At 45.8% G+C, this 16,305-nt stretch overlaps 1 pseudogene; it reads right to left on the reverse strand.

The window, feature by feature from the left end:
* The window catches only part of LOC134341527 (zinc finger protein 585A-like), a 68,854-nt pseudogene that overhangs the window by 35,322 nt on the left and 17,227 nt on the right, over nt 1-16,305 (reverse strand).

Genomic DNA, 16,305 nt, shown 5'->3' on the forward strand with positions numbered 1-16,305 from the left:
GGGTGGGGTACATCACACCGCATCCACACAAACTAATTACCCAGTTTGGCAGGGCCGAGGGCTGTTTCCCTAGACGACCGCGAGCTGAGCGACCCTGAGGCTGGCCATGGGGGCTACATCTGGGGGCTCATCCGGGATTTGAACCCGGGACCTCTCGCACCCCGCCAGCTTCTTCCACCCTGACCTGAAAAGCAGCAGGTAAAGGATGTTCCGCCTCCAGTTTTTTTCTTCCTGATGACTTCTTTTTGGTCAACTTTCAGTTTTTCCACTTCATTTAAACTGTCGATAGTATCTTTTCCGAGGTCTGTCCTCCATTGCTTCATCTCCTCTGGAGTGTAGTCAAACTCCCCTCTCTGGGCTCTCGGTTTTCTGTTCGCCTTAGTCAGACCACTTCCTTGATCTTCCCCAACTTGTAAGTCTTCCAATCTGTTCTGGATTAATTCATCAGTACATGACCGCAGTGTCGGCTCGGAATTCTGTTTCTCCTCACGGTCTCTCCTCCAACTCCCCGCCAAAAGCCCCTGGTTCCCAGCCATATGTTCCATCAACAGGAAATTCAACTGGTTTGTCCAGCCATTTTTCTCACATTGCACCAAACATCGCCAGCCAGTCCTGCAGACACAGAAGACTGTTATGGGAGAAGTACTTTGTTCATTATGGCCTCCCCCGGTGGATCCATAGTGATCAGTGACGGGACTTCTAGAGCAGACTTATCCATGAATTACTGGGTATGCTTGGGTTTGAGAAATCCAGGACCACACCCTATCACCCGCAGAGTGATCCTCAGCCCGAGAGGTTTAACCGGACCCTGCTGGACATGCTCGGCACTGTGGCGATCGGATAGAAGAGTAAGTGGAGTCAGCACATCGGCCATTTGGTTCACTGTTACAATTGTACTCGCAATGACGCTACGGGGTACTCGCCTTATTATCTGACGTTCGGGCGGGAAGCGAAGTTGCCCATTGACCTGTGCTTTGGGACTGAAGTGGGTGAATTACCTTTGAAGCCATATCTGAAGTATGTGTCCGATATAAGGAGAGAGTTGAAAAGGGCGTACGAGTTAGCTGAGACGGCAGCCACCAAGCAGAATTAGAGGAATAAGAAGAGGTATGATCAAAAAGTAAAATTCTCCCAACTATTGCCGGGAGACCGGGTCTTTATCCGGAATTTAGGACTACCTGGTAAGCCCAAGTTGGCTGATCGCTGGGCGGCCACCCCTATGTGGTAGAGAGCCAGATGCGGAATCTGCCTGTTTACTGGGTGAGACCCGAGGATGGGAAGGGGCCTGTCAATGTACTCCATCGGAACCACTTGTTGCCTCTGGGTCGAGAGGTGAAGGTAGACCCAGAGCCCGACTGGGAGTTTACGCCTCGTATGAGGACTCTGCAAGGGGGCAGGGCGAGGGAAGAGCCCGCTGCAAAAGGGACGGGGCCGGTCCCAACCCCGAAAAGGGATACGTCATCGGAAGACGATGATTCGGACGTGTGGCACCTCTTTCCGTTCACTGATTCCCCGGTACCGGAAGAAGAGGCCCCTGGCCCTTCCCCCACTGAGTTAGGGGAGAGGAGGGAGGGTGCTGAGGAGCCGCCTGAAATACAGCCGGCATTGGGGAAAGAGAGGGTGAAACCAGAGCCCGAGGCAGAGGGCTCACAGGTGCCGAGGGATCCCAGTGAGGGTGAGGGTCCGACAGGTAGGCCCGGAGTGTCACCTGTGGAGTCTGAGCCGGAAGAGTCAGCTGAGGAAGTACAGAGGTCTCAGAGGAGTAGGCACCCCCCGGAGAGGTTGACGTATACAGTGCCGGGAGAACAGGGTGTGATCTCTACAACCCTGGGAAGTTATGTCACTGCTTTATGCACCTGGGTTGGGTGTTGTGTTTTGTAAGGAGAAATGGTGAACTCTGTTAATGTCATGAGGACATGACTTTTATTTGGTGGGAAGAGTGTAAGGCGTTTCTTCTTTGTCATGTTATAATTGAAATGGCTTCTTTGTTGTGTTAACTGCTGAGAACGTCCTCCCGCTAGCAGTTGGATTGGATTACGTACGGATAAGGGGGTGAACAAACCAATTGGGATAGATGTTATTCTTTCTGTGTGTCTGTAAGTTATTGTGATGCGCGTTTTTGGGAGAAGGCGGGAGAGAGACAGAGGATGGACACGGTGCTGTGAGTCCGCTCACAGGGTCGGACCCCGAGCAGGAGTCCGAGGTCCAGGGTGTTCGGCGAGGAGAGGAGACGGAGACGGACGCATGTGGGGCGTCTAGTCGACCATCGTTGCTGGTCCCAGGTGGCAGGTCAAGGTGGTCCGAGGGGAGACGCAGGGTGAAGGAGGAGTGTCCTGAGCTCCAGCTATTTGTACACTAAGAGATAGAACTTTGATAGGTGTGGCGCCTTTCATTTTCCTTTTATATTTTATTCTCTATTAATTATATAGTTCCAGTAATATCTATAAAACTAATTCATTCAATCGTATCTGGTGTATTGTCTGTTATTTGGGCGGTGTGGGGTACATCACACTGCATCCACACAAACTAATTATCTAGTTTGGCGGGGTTGAGGGCTGTTTCCCCAGACGACGGCGAGCTGAGCGACCCTGAGGCTGGCCAGGCGGGGCTACACGAATAATTAAAATGATTCTGAACACATTTTTCAACACACCGGAGACATGCTGATGATATTAAGTTGTTGCACAAACACGTTTATTTATGGAGTAAAGCAGTCCAAGTTCAGAGAGCGGTTCCTCAACGCAGCGAAATATCCACTCACATCAATTATTCAACTAATTAATAAAAAAATCTAAGCTCTTCTCGGAGGCGGTCGCAATGTTTTCGATCTTGACTCCACAGAACCGGCGGTCATCGGAGAACGTGGCAGCGGGGAGAGTAAATCTGGTTTAGCACCCGAGAGAAACACAGCACAGGAACAGACTCTCCGACACCCGCACCCCGCGACTCCACTCCTACCGATTATTAAACTCATCCTACCTTTTATTTTCAGCTTTCCACCATATTCCCGCACTCGTCACCGTCAGACCCTTTTCGGTCTGAGAAAGCCAGGCAGGTTCTGGGGACATTCAAGACCAAATCGGCAAAAATGCCACTCATTTGCTACTTTAGTCTTTTGCATAAAAATTAAATGGAAAAAAAAGTCAACGGTCTACACGAACTTACAGTAAAGGTTGTACTTGTCCATCGCATTAGACAAAAATGTTATGGAGGAATGTTTAACACCACAGCACTGATTCCGAATTGCGCAATTTTATTTTACCGAAACCACCGATGCCTACTCTGCTTCGAGGAAAATAATGACATCTCACTTCCAGATTTCTAATAAATTTCCATCCGACTCTCCTCTACATTCAGTCCAGTAGAAATGCATGTTTCCTCTTTTTACTTTTTATCTCAGCTAAAAATTCTGTTCTGGACGCTGACAAGCACACAATTGCTTGGAAAAGGCAATGGGCTGAAAAGTAGGAATCTGACAGCATGGGAGAGTGGATCGCGGGAGAAAGGGCAGGAGAGGAGGCACCAGAGAGAAATATGAGGCAGTGGAGGAGAAGCGAGGAGGGAGGACAGAATGGGAGAGGGAAAGGAGAAGGTTGAGGTGGAAGTTAAAGGAATCGATGCTCATGACGTCAAGTTGGAGGTGACTCAGATGCAATATAAGGTGCTGATCCTCCAACCAGAGAGTGGCCTCATCTTGTTAGTGGAACAATGAACCGGCATGTCACATTGGGATGAAGCATGGATTTTAAATGGTTGTTCATCGGGAAATACATTTCGTTGCGGACGGAACGAATGTGCTTGATAAAGCCGTCTCCCAATCTACATCGGGTCTCACTGCTGTACGGGAGGCCGCACTGGGAACGCCGGATACAGTAGATGAACCCAACAGACCCGCAGGTGAAGTATTGCCTCACCTGGAAGGGCTGATGGTGATCCTGAATGGAGCTGAGGGAGGAGGCAAATAGGAAGGTGTAGCACTTCCCTCGCTTGGAAGGACATGTTCCAAGAAAGGGATTAGTGGGGAGGAGAGAATGGACAGGGAAATCTCTCTGGAAAGCAGAGTTTTGGCGTGGGGGGGGTGGTGGGATAAAGGTGTGTTTGGTGGTTGGAGATGAGAGAAGTTGTGGATGATGCCTTGGATGTGGAGGCTCATGGGGCTACAGGTGAGGACAAGAGGGACTCTGTCAATGTTAAGGTGACTATAAGATGGAGTGAAGGTAGATTTTCAGGAAATAGAATCGATTGGACTGAGATCAGCCTCAATGCTGGAGGAAGGGAAACCCATTCTGTTCAGGAGGAGACCATCTCTGGTGTCCTGGAAAGGAAAATCTCATCCTGTGAGCAGATATGGTGTGGACAAATGAACTGAGAAAAGGGAATAGTGTTCTTTTTTTTTTACAAGAGACAATGTGGGAAGAGGTTTAGTCAGGATAACCATGCAGATCCAAAGGTTTACAAAGAGAAAGTGTGAGGGTGTTTTATGAGCCCTGCCTTCTGCCACGGGCAGTGTCTTTCTCGGGTCAGCTGTCGCCGGAATGCACCAGGGTGGATGGCGGAGGGTTTTGCAGAGATAACGAGTGCTGTCGGGGTCAGAGGGGTTTACAGTGATGGGGTATGGTGAAGGGGTTGGAAGGGTTTTCACAGATGGTGAAGGGTGTTTGAGCGTTTCTCCACCACTGTGGAAATGTACTTTACCTCTAGTTCCAAAATGGCATTTTTGTCTGTAACAAAATGAAGCACGTATTGTATCGGAGTGTTTGGCTGATAACGTTTGGCAACATAATCCTGAGGGAACCCGAGTACCTAAATGCAGACCTGCAGTCCCTACACTGTATTTCATCTGCCACTTTTATTTCCTTTCCAAAAGTGCATGCCTATACACTTCCCTACACTGTATCGCATCTGCTATTTCTTTGCCCATTCCTCCAATCTGTCGAAGTCCTTTTGTAGTCTCTCTACTTCCTCAAAACTACCTGTCCCTCCACCTATCTTGGTATCATCGGCAAAATTTGCAACAAAGCTATCCATTCTGCCATCTAAGTCATTACCATATAATATGAAAAGAATCGGTCCCAACACAGATCCCCATGGAACACCACTAGTCACCGGCAACCAACCGGAATAGGTTCCCCTTATTTCTACTCTTTGCCTCCTGCCAATCAGCCACTGTTTATCCATGCAAGAATCTTTCATGTAATATCATGGGCTCATAACTTTTAAGCAGACCCATAGTTGGCACCTTGTCAAGTACCTTCTGAAAGTCCGGGTGCACATCATCAACCCATTCTCCTCTATCTTGCTTGTTACTTCTTCAATGAATTCAAAGAATGTCAACATGCTTGTCATACAAGATTTTCCCTTGAAGACAACATGCTGAAAATGGCTAATTTTATCATGTGCCGCAGACACCCTGAAAACACATCCTCAACATCCGACTCCAATATCTTCCCAACCACTGAGGTCAGACTAATTGGCCCATAATTTTGTATCCTCTACTTCTCTGCCTCCTTGAAGCGTGGAGTGATATTTCCAAATTTCCAGTCTTCCAGAACCATACCAGAACCCACTGATTCTTGAAGCATCGTTACTAATCCCTCCACAATATTTTCAGCCACAACTTTCAGAACTCTCAGATGTACACCATCTGGTCCAGGTGACCTATTTACCTGCAGACCATTCTATTTCCAAGAACCTTCTCCTGAGTAATGTAAATTTGCACAATTCTGACCACTGACATCTGGACATCCACCATCCTGCTAGTGTCTTCCAGAGTGAAGACTGATGCAAAATACTTATTCAGTTCATCCGCCAGTTCCATGTCCCCCTTTACTACCCATCCAGCATCAGCTTCCAGTTGTCCAATATCCACTCTCGCCTCTCCTTTACACTTTATGTATCTGAAGAAACATTTGGCATCCTCTTTAATATTACTGGCTAGCTTAACTTAGTATTCCATCTTTTTCTTCTTAATTACTTCTTTTAAAGTTGCCTTCTGTTGGTTTTTACAAGCTTCCCAATCCTCTAACTTCCCACCATTTTTGCTCTGTTATATGCCTTCTCTTTGGTTTTTATGTTGGCTTCGCCATGGTTGTTTCATGTTGTCTTTAGAATACATCTTCCTCTTTTTTACGTATATATCCCGTGCCTTCTGAATTGCTTCCAGAAATTCCATCCATTCTGTCGTCATCCCAGGCCATGTTCTTTTCTTATCAATTTCAGCCAATTCTTCTCTCATGACTTTGTAATTCTATTCATTCTATGGTTATACTGGTACATCTCACTTTAGCTTCTCCTTCTCACATTTCAGGGTGAATTCCATTATATTAAGATCATTTGCCCCTATAGGCTCTTCTTCATTAAGTAACTCTAATTAATTCCGGTTCATTGCACCCAGTTGAGAATAGCTGATCCCCAGCTGGGCTCAACCAGGAGCTGCTCTAAAAAGCCATCTTGTGGGCATTCTAGGAAATCCCCCTCTTGGGATCTTGTGCCTACTTGATTTTCCCAATATATCTGCATGACTACCTCCCATGACTCTTGTAACTTTGCTGTCTTGGCATGCATTTTCTATCTCCCGTTCTAATTTGCAGACAAGATACTTACTACTGTTTGGGGTCTCCAAAAAAATCAAGATCTTTTCACCCTTACTGTTCCTTAGTTCTACCCACGATGACTCAACACCTTCCAACACCATGTCAACTTTCTGATGATTTGATTTACAAATGTTAGTAATTTTTTACCAACAGAGCCACAGCACCCTCTCTGCCTACCTGCATGCCTTTTCATAAAAATACAAGAATATGGGACACAAGAGATACTGCAGATGCTGGAAGTCTTAAGCCATACTCACAATGTGCTGAAGGAGCTCAGCAGGTCAGGCATCTATTGATGGGAATCAACGTTTTGGCCTAGGTATCTGGAATATTAACAGGCAAAGAAAATAGAAAATAGGACGAAAATGAAAAAAAAAAACTTTTGATAAAATTTACTTCAGGGCTCAATAAGATTTCCCAAGCAGATCTGTATGGCATATCAAATACAACAAAGGTAATATACACCTTTGTTATACCCAATTTAGCGTATTCTTTCATCAAAATATCTTGGTCGCATTCCAATCTGGAAACTTCACAAATAAAAATAAGAACTTAAATGGCAAATTTAGAAAAGACTATTTACACTCAAACACAATTAGATTAACACTACTGAGAACAGAAGGAGAAAGAGCTATAACAGACATTTAAAAAATCACCCAACTATCTGATAATATTTCTAAAGTATATATTTTCATACAAAATAAACAGGATTCAGCACTCCATGCAGAAATACAGACCAGAAAACTTAAATGAGAGGCCAACTCAGAAAAATGAATCATCACTATGGAAGAACACGTTAACCGGTGGAATGAGTATGACCTTCCATGGGAAACATCCCAATGATCTGAGCAGACTAGATGGTGACAGGGAAACATTGAGAGCCTGACTCAGAGTTGGAGACCTCTTCCCAGAAACAGGGTTTCCTTGGGGAAATACAGAACAAGGTGGTTAACATTTTAAAATATAAAAAATTTCTTCAGCTGTTCATCGATTTTCGATGATGACTGCTGTATGGGCAAGGTTGTATGGTAGACCGGCAGTTGCCCAAGCTGCAAGTCTCCTCTCTGCACGCCACCGATGTTGTCCAAGGGAAGGGCAGTAGGACCCATACAGCTTGGCACCGGTGTTGTCACAGAGCAATGTATGGTTAAGTGACTTGCTCAAGGACACAACACGCTGCCCAGGTAAGGCTCAAACTAGCAACCTTCAGATCACTAGACCAATGCCTTAACCACTTGGCCACGTGCCACGCATATATCAAAAATATATAAGAGACAAACAGACCAGGCAATAAATGCAGAAAATGCCAAGAGAAACCAGACACAATCCAAGACATTCCAGGATCCTGCAGCAGTTTAACTCAATCTGATTACTTACAAAGGTACAATCAAGTGGCAAACATCATTCGCCAAAGTCTTGCTTTAAAATACAAACTCAAGAATGACCACCTTAACTTCATTAAGGTACCATAAATTCAAGCCTGGTCCAGCTTTAAGAGTCAAAATCTTACAAATTATATGATAATCAATACATTATTACGTTAAGGACAATTCATAATAACCATCCGGATATAATATTTCAGGATAAACAAGCAGGAACAACTCCCTGAATAGATATACCCATTCCCATCACACACATGTTCCTCGACCAGTGGAGCACCTCACAACAGGCATTGTTTGTGTCACCAGTCAGACAACCAAATTGTTTTCTCTGTCGATCAGCTTCGAAATATTGCAGCTCTGACATTCGTTGCCATGCCCCGCTGCTGATTCCCTTCTCATCATCATACGTTCTTACCCCAACCATCGTCCAGACCCCAAACTCTGCCTCTGGTTTCTGAACCTGCTCTGTTGAACATCCATCTGATGGTTTTCCATTCTGCATTCAGTCTTTAGAGGACAGTGTTGTTTTCTAACAACCCTTTAGAAGCAGGGAAAATGACCCATTATGTGGAAATAAGTCAACTACCAATGTCATTCTTTCTCAGCCCAGAGATTAGAGGGGCGAAGAGCATCTCAGGCAGAACTGCAGTCAGCTCGACTTCTTCAGTCTGCAGAAATTTCAAGGGAAACCTCTTCACCCACAGAGTGGTGACTGTTTGGTACCCATCACCACAGGGAGAGCGAGAGATGAACAACAGGGGAGGATTTAAACGGACTGTCATGGAACATTATCACTGGCAGGGTCCAGATGGCCTGAGTCGACTCTCTATTGTACACTAGGTGTGTTATAAATTCACTAGTACCAAAGACAGAGTTTAAAATAGAACTGATTTATGTGTCTGAGATCCAGAATATAAAACTCCAGTCCCATTAAAGGTGAATGTGCAGTAGAAGAAACTCCTCCCATGCCCAGTGACCAGGGTGCAGAACTGGGTGTGGTGAGCAGCAGCAATAATTGCAGAGTTCAGCACCGACAGTCACTCTCGAAATTGCATTCAGCAATGGTGATGGACAAATATCCAGCATGCAGCTTATTGAAACTTTCTCCCCAGCGTGAACCCAGCAGTATGTCACAAGTGTAACATGATGTAAGGTTCCACTGCTAATGTAACGGCCTCTCAGCAATGTTTCACTGCTGAGGTAATGGTTTCTCTGTAACAGCAATGTTTAGGTTACGACTAGAGATAACAGGGTTTTGGAGTGCGGGACTATCCAAAGGCAGAAGTGTTCTTTGTTGTGAGTCTGGAAGAGAGATTTGCATGGTCTTTTGCTCAGGAGAGATGAGAAGACATGAATGGAGAGAGTGGGCCATTTTTTTCTTTTGTTTACTTACCAAACCATATAGTCAAAGTAAGAATTATAAATCTCAATCATTTAATCACATATTGTGTACTGTTTGTTATTTCGGGGTACTGATTTGTAACAGGGGACACATCGCGCAGCATCCACCCAAATGAGATTTCTTAAGTTTGGCCGGGCTGGGGGGCTATTACCCCCTATATTAATCTGCTAGCCGAAGGTTAGATAACTGAATGAGTCCCTTCCCACATTCACAGCAGGTGAACGGCCTCTCCTCAGTGTGAACTCAATGATGCACATTTGGTTGATTTGGCTGAGAGAAGCTCTTCCCAAAGTTGGAGCAGGTGTTCGGCCTCTACACAGTGTGAACTCGCTGGTGTCTCAGTAAATGAGATGACTGAGTGAATCCCTTCCCACAGACTGAGCAGGTGAAAGGCTTTTCTCCAGTGTGAACTCGCTGATGTAGCTTCAGATTAAATGACCTAATGAATCCTTTCCCACAGACTGAGCAGGTGAACGGCCTCTCCCCAGTGTGAACTCGCTGATGTACCATCAGTTGAGATGATTCAGTGAATCCTTTCCCACAGTCTGAGCAGGTGAATGGCCTCTCCCCAGTGTGAACTCGCTGATGTAGCTTCAGTTGAGATGACCTAATGAATCCTTTCCCACAGTCTGAGCAGGTGAATGGCCTCTCGCCAGTGTGAATTCGCTGATGTACCTTCAGTTGAGATGACGAAGTGAATCCCTTCCCACAGTCTGAGCAGGTGAAAGGCTTTTCTCCAGTGTGAACTCGCTGATGTACCTTCAGTTCCGATGATCGAGTGAATCCCTTCGCACAGTCTGAGCAGATGAACGGCCTCTCCCCAGTGTGAACTGACTGGTGTATTTGTAGGCTAGATAACTGTGTGAATCCCTTCCCACAGTCTGAGCAGGAGAATGGCCTCTCTCCAGTGTGAACTCGCTGATGTACCTTCAGTTGAGATGATTCAGTGAATCCCTTCCCACAGTCTGAGCAGGTGAATGGCCTCTCCCCAGTGTGAACTCGCTGATGTACCTTCAGTTGAGATGACCTAATGAATCCTTTCCCACAGACTGAGCAGGTGAACGGCCTCTCCCCTGTGTGAACTCGCTGATGTAACTTCAGTTGAGATGACAGAGTAAATCCTTTCCCACAGTCTGCGCAGGTGAATGGCCTCTCTCCGGTGTGAACTCGCTGATGTACCTTCAGTTGAGATGATTCAGCGAATCCCTTCCCACAGTCTGAGCAGGTGAATGGCCTCTCCCCAGTGTGAACTCGCTGATGTAGCTTCAGATTAGATGACTGAATGAATCCCTTCCCACAGACTGAGCAGGTGAACGGCCTCTCCCCCGTGTGAACTCGCTGATGTACCTTCAGTTGAGATAACAAAGTGAATCCCTTCCCACAGTCTGAGCAGGTGAATGGCCTCTCACCAGGTGAACTTGCTGATGTACCTTCAGTTGAGATGACAAAGTGAATCCCTTCCCACAGTCTGAGCAGGTGAACGGCCTGTCCCCAGTGTGAACTGACTGGTGTGCTTGTAGGCTAGCTAACTGTGTGAATCCCTTCCCACACAACAAGCAGGAGAATGGCCTCTCTCCAGTGTGAACTCGCTGATGTACCTTCAGTTTCGATGAGCAAGTGAATCCCTTCCCACAGTCTGAGCAGGTGAATGGCCTCTCTCCGGTGTGAACTCGCTGATGTACCTTCAGTTGAGATGATTCAGAGAATCCCTTCCCACAGTCTGAGCAGGTGAATGGCCACTCTCCGGTGTGAACTGACTGATGTCTCAGTAACTGAGATGACTGAGTGAATCCCTTCCCACAGTCCGAGCAGGTGAATGGTTTCTCTCCAGTGTGAACTCGCTGATGTACCTTCAGTTGAGATGATTTAGAGAATCCCTTCCCACAGTCTGAGCAGGTGAATGGCCCTTCTCCGGTGTGAACTGACTGGTGTCTCAGTAACTGAGATGACAAAGTGAATCCCTTCCCACAGTCTGAGCAGGTGAACAGCCTGTCCCCAGTGTGAACTGACTGGTGTGTTTGTAGGCTAGCTAACCGTGTGAATACCTTCCCACAGTCTGAGCAGGTGAATGGCCTCTCTCCTGTGTGAACTCGCTGGTGAGCCATTAGGTCAGATGACTGAGCGAATCCTTCTCCACAAATTCAGCACATAACCAGCCTCTGCCCAGTGCGAATGACTGGTGTGTCCACAGGTGGGATGACTGACTGAATCCCTTCTCACACACAGAACAGGTGAAGGGCCTCATCCCAGTGTGAACTTGCTGATGTACCTTCAGTTGAGATGACCGATTGAATCCATTTCCACTGTCTGAACAGATGAATGGGTTCCCCCCCTATGTAAAATGACGGGTGTGCCAGTCGGTCAGATGATCGAGGGAATTCCTCCCCACAGTCTGAGCAGGAAGGATGGTCGATTGAATCTCTTACTCCAATTCTTAAATATCTGGACAGAGACAGCAAAACTGGCGTGTTGTGTTCGAGATTCCCGCAGACAAATTCCTTGTCATTTTTAACCTGTAAAAAGATTTACAAAATCCATCAATGGTTGTAGGACAGTATGTCAGATGAGATCACTTGAGTTGTTGAGGTGTGATCTGACATCGCACTGTTACAGTGAAGTTCAACCCAAGTTGGAGACAGAAATCATCTTCTAACTGGGCACAGTGCTGGTATCTGAAATGACCATCAAACTCTCTGATGCTTTTTCTGTCTCTACAAGAATGGGGCATTTCTGCCATCTCCAATCTGTGACCTGGCTCAGTTTGACTCTCTCCATTGGTATTATTTCCTATTCCCACTGAGCTGCATGGGTTCCTGGCCCCACAGTAACTGAAACACTCTCACACGAACAGCCAGCAGTGAATTCCACTCACCTATCACTCTCTGTCTAAAAAGGTTACCCCTGACATCCCCTCAGTATCTATTTCCAAGCACCTTAAAACTATGCCCCCTCGTGTTAGCCATTTCAGCCATGGGAAGAAACCTCAGGCTATCCACACGATTAATGCCCCTCACACAGAGAGTGGTGAATCTGTGGAATTCTCTGCCACAGCAAACTGTTGAGGCCAGTTCATTAGCTATGTTTAAAAGGAAGTTAGATATGGCCCTTGTGGCTACAGGGGTCAGGGGGTATGGAGGGAAGGCTGGGTTCTGAGTTGGATGATCAGCCATGATCATAATAAATGGCGGTGCAGGCTCGAAGGGCCGAATGGCCTACTCCTGCACCTATTTTCTATGTTTCTATGTTTCTATCATCTTATACACCTAAAAAATGCTCTAAACATAAAAAAGAAAATTATACATCGCTTTGAGGATTTGTTAGAAGTAAACAAAATTATCAAGGTATAGACAGGGTAAATGCAAGCAGCTTTTTCCACTGAGGTTGAGTGGGATGACAACCAGAGGTCATGGGTAAGTGGGGAAGGCGAAAATTTAACAGCAAAATTTGGAAAAGCTCTTTACTGAAATGGTCACGAGAGTGTGGAATGAGATGCCAGCACAAGTGGTGAATATGAGCTTGGTTTCACCATTTAAAAGAAGTTTGGATGGGAGCCTGGATGATAAGGGTATGGAGGGCAATGGCCCCAGTACAGGTAGTTGCATTAGACAGCTTAAATGTTTTTTCAGCATTGACTAGATGGGCCAAATAGCCTGTTTCCGTACTGAACTTCTCCATGTTTCTATTACAGACAAGCTGGCCAGACTTGTTTGGAAGGGAAAGATAGGAGTGACAATGGAGCAGCAATGGCTGGAGTTTCTGGGAGCAATTTGGGAGCTGAGTGATCGATACATCCCAAAGAAGTGGAAGCATTGGAAAGGCAGGAGGACACAACTGTGGCTGAACTGAGAAGCCAAATCTAATATAACAGCCAAAGAGAGGGAAAATAATAGAGCAAAAACTATCGGGAAGCTTTTAGAAACCAACAGAAGACGACTAAAAAAAAAGTCATATGAGCTCGGGGCATGAAATTATGATATTGTAGTCATTAATGAGTCTTGATAGCAGCCAACAGTCTGAGGCATTTAGAGGAACAAAATATCCAGGGCCTCAATATTTCTGGAAAACCAAGGTTCCCTGCACCAGTTACCTTTCAACTTTTATTTTGGCAGGCACATACAAACTAGACACTCTCAAAATTCCACTTCTGAAGGCCTCCCACTTACCAAGTACTCCTTTGCCAGAAAACAGCCTGTCCCAAACCACACTTGTCAGACCCTTTCTGATACCATCAAAATTGACCTTTCTCCAATTTAGAATCTCAACCCGTGGTCCAGACCTCTCTTTTTCCAAATTTACTTTGAATTTCATGGCATTATGATCACTAATTTCTGTCACCAGCCCTGGATCATTTCCTAACAGCTTATTGCACACTTCTACATCGGGAATTCTACGTACTGATTAAGGGCACATTTGACAAACTCTACCCCATCTAGCCCTTTTCCTTTTAGTATGGGAGTCCCAGTCAATGTATGGAAAGTTAAAATCACTTAATAAATCAACCTTTGTTTCTTGGCATGGTCTGCGATCTCTCTACAAATTTGTTCCTCCAAATCCTTCAGACTGTTGGGTGCAACCAAGTCCCAATAATGGCTACAATATCATAATTCCCTGTCCTGAGCTCATCTGGCTTTCCTATGATGCTTCTTGCATTGTGATATACTCAGCTCAGCACATTCATCGCACCATGCTCAAACATTTGATTGCTGACTCTGTCTGAGGTCTGAACAACATCTGACTGGAGTCAAGAAAACAGCCTCTCGCCCATTGTCACAAAAACAAAGGAGCTGATTGTGGATGACAGGAGGAATAGAGACAGGCTAACCCCTATTGACATCAATCGATCTGGGGTTGAGAGGGTGAACAGCTTTAAATTCCTCGGCAGAAACATCATCAAGGATCTCACATGGTCTGTACATACTGGCTGTGTTGTGAAAAAAGCACAACAGCACCCCTTTCACCTCAGACGGTTGAAGAAGTTTGGGATGGGGCCGAGAATCCTAAAAACTTTCTACAGGGACACAATTGAGAGCATCCTGACTGGCTGCATCACTGCCTGGTATGGGAACTGTACTTCCCTTAATCACAGAAAGCTGCAGAGAGTGGTGCGGACAGCCCAGCGCATCTGTAGATGTGAACTTCCCACTATTCAGGACATTTACAGAGACAGGTGTGTAAAAAGGGCCAGAAGGATCATTGGAGACCCGAATCACCACAACCACAAACTGTTCCTACTGCTACCATCCAGGAAACGGTACCACAGTAAAAGGACAAACAGGCTCCGGGATATCATCTTCCACCAGGCCATCAGACTGATTAATTGATTTCTACGTTATATTGACTGTTCTTTGTACAAACTATCTATTATCAATTACTATAAATTCCACATTGCTCATTTAAATGGAGATGTAACGTAAATATTTCTACTCTTCCTGTATATGAAGGACGTATGTGATAAAGTCAACTCAATTCAATTCACCCTCTCCAATATCTGTTCTGTCATTCTGGCTCCCATTCCCCCAAAAACGTATTTTAACCACATCACCCCTCCCCCCACACCAGCACTAGCAAACCTTACCACTGGGATATTAGTCCCATCTTGTTCTGTTCCCCTCACTAACAAGTCCCCTATCACCCCTTTGACTTTCCTCTGCCAGGTAATCCCCCCCGCCAACATTTTCTAAAGAGGTCCACCTGTTGTTGTGTGGGATAGCAACAAGAGTACTCTGCAGTGGCTATTTAACCTCATTCCCCTTCCTGACTCTCACCCAGTTTCCTATGTCCTGCACCTTGGGTGTAACTCACCTCTTTTCATGTTCATATCTGTCACCCCGTCCAACTCCTGGATGATCCGGAATTCATCCATTTCAAGTTCCAACTCCTTAAAGTGCAGGGTTACAAGCTGCAGCTGGATGCACATCTTGTTGGTGAGGGCATCAGGGACACTGGAGGTCTCCCCACCTTCTCACCAATGTCCCCTCTAATTTGTAATGACCAGTGTGCACATAAATCTTGTACTGTGCATTTTTATACCCAGCGATAACATGTGCACAGTGAATTTTATATAGGGTGGTATTCATTTTAACAGCTAGCAAATAACTGTCGAAAAGCACTTTGATCTCCTCTGGGTTTGATGGAGTTAATCTGCACTCTCACACAGCCTGTGTAGCAGGCCTGTAACAGGCAATGAAGGATTTTCTCACCAGAGCTTTTGCACACTGTCCGTATGTGGTTTGTTTTCTAAATTAAGCTTCAAATAGTCGGATTTCTGGACTTCCGGGTCATCAAAGGAACGACGGCGTAAGGAAAAGGTCTCTCGACAAAAAAGGTAAACTGCCCCAAAATCGAATTTTAGACAAATACTTAATATTGCATAACTATATTAATAAAAGGGGCAAGGATGATGTCTAAGAACAAGATTAAAAAGTCTGCTCCGAAGGCTGATAAACATAGAGACGCAGCAAGGCGACGGGCCTAGCTCCCCCACGGCAAGCCAGGACGGAGATAATGAGGGGGAATCGGTGACTCTGTCTTTGATTCTCGGAGAGATTCGCGAGTTCCGACAAGATAACAGCAAACAGCTGGAAGATATTAAAGGAGAAATAGTAAAAACTAACTCGCGGATAGATGAAGCCGAAGCGAGGATTGTTGGAATTGAAGAGAAGCTACAAAACGCCGAGGAAGTGATAGCAGAAATGCTGAAGCTGTAAGACCAGCTCCAGTGGAAACTAATAGATCAAGAAGGCCGCTCAAGAAGGGAAAATGTGAGGATTTACAGAGTTCCCGAAGGAACTCAAGGTAAACCCGGATTGATGATTCCCTTCATAGAGAAGCTGCTTAGAGAGAACCTTGTTATACCGGCCGCAAAAGACCTACAGATAGAAAGGGCTCACCGCGCGTTGGCACCACAGCCTCCGGCAGGCGCCCAGCC

Source organism: Mobula hypostoma, unplaced genomic scaffold (assembly GCF_963921235.1).
Source record: "Mobula hypostoma unplaced genomic scaffold, sMobHyp1.1 scaffold_36, whole genome shotgun sequence".
NCBI classification, from domain to species: domain Eukaryota; kingdom Metazoa; phylum Chordata; class Chondrichthyes; order Myliobatiformes; family Myliobatidae; genus Mobula; species Mobula hypostoma.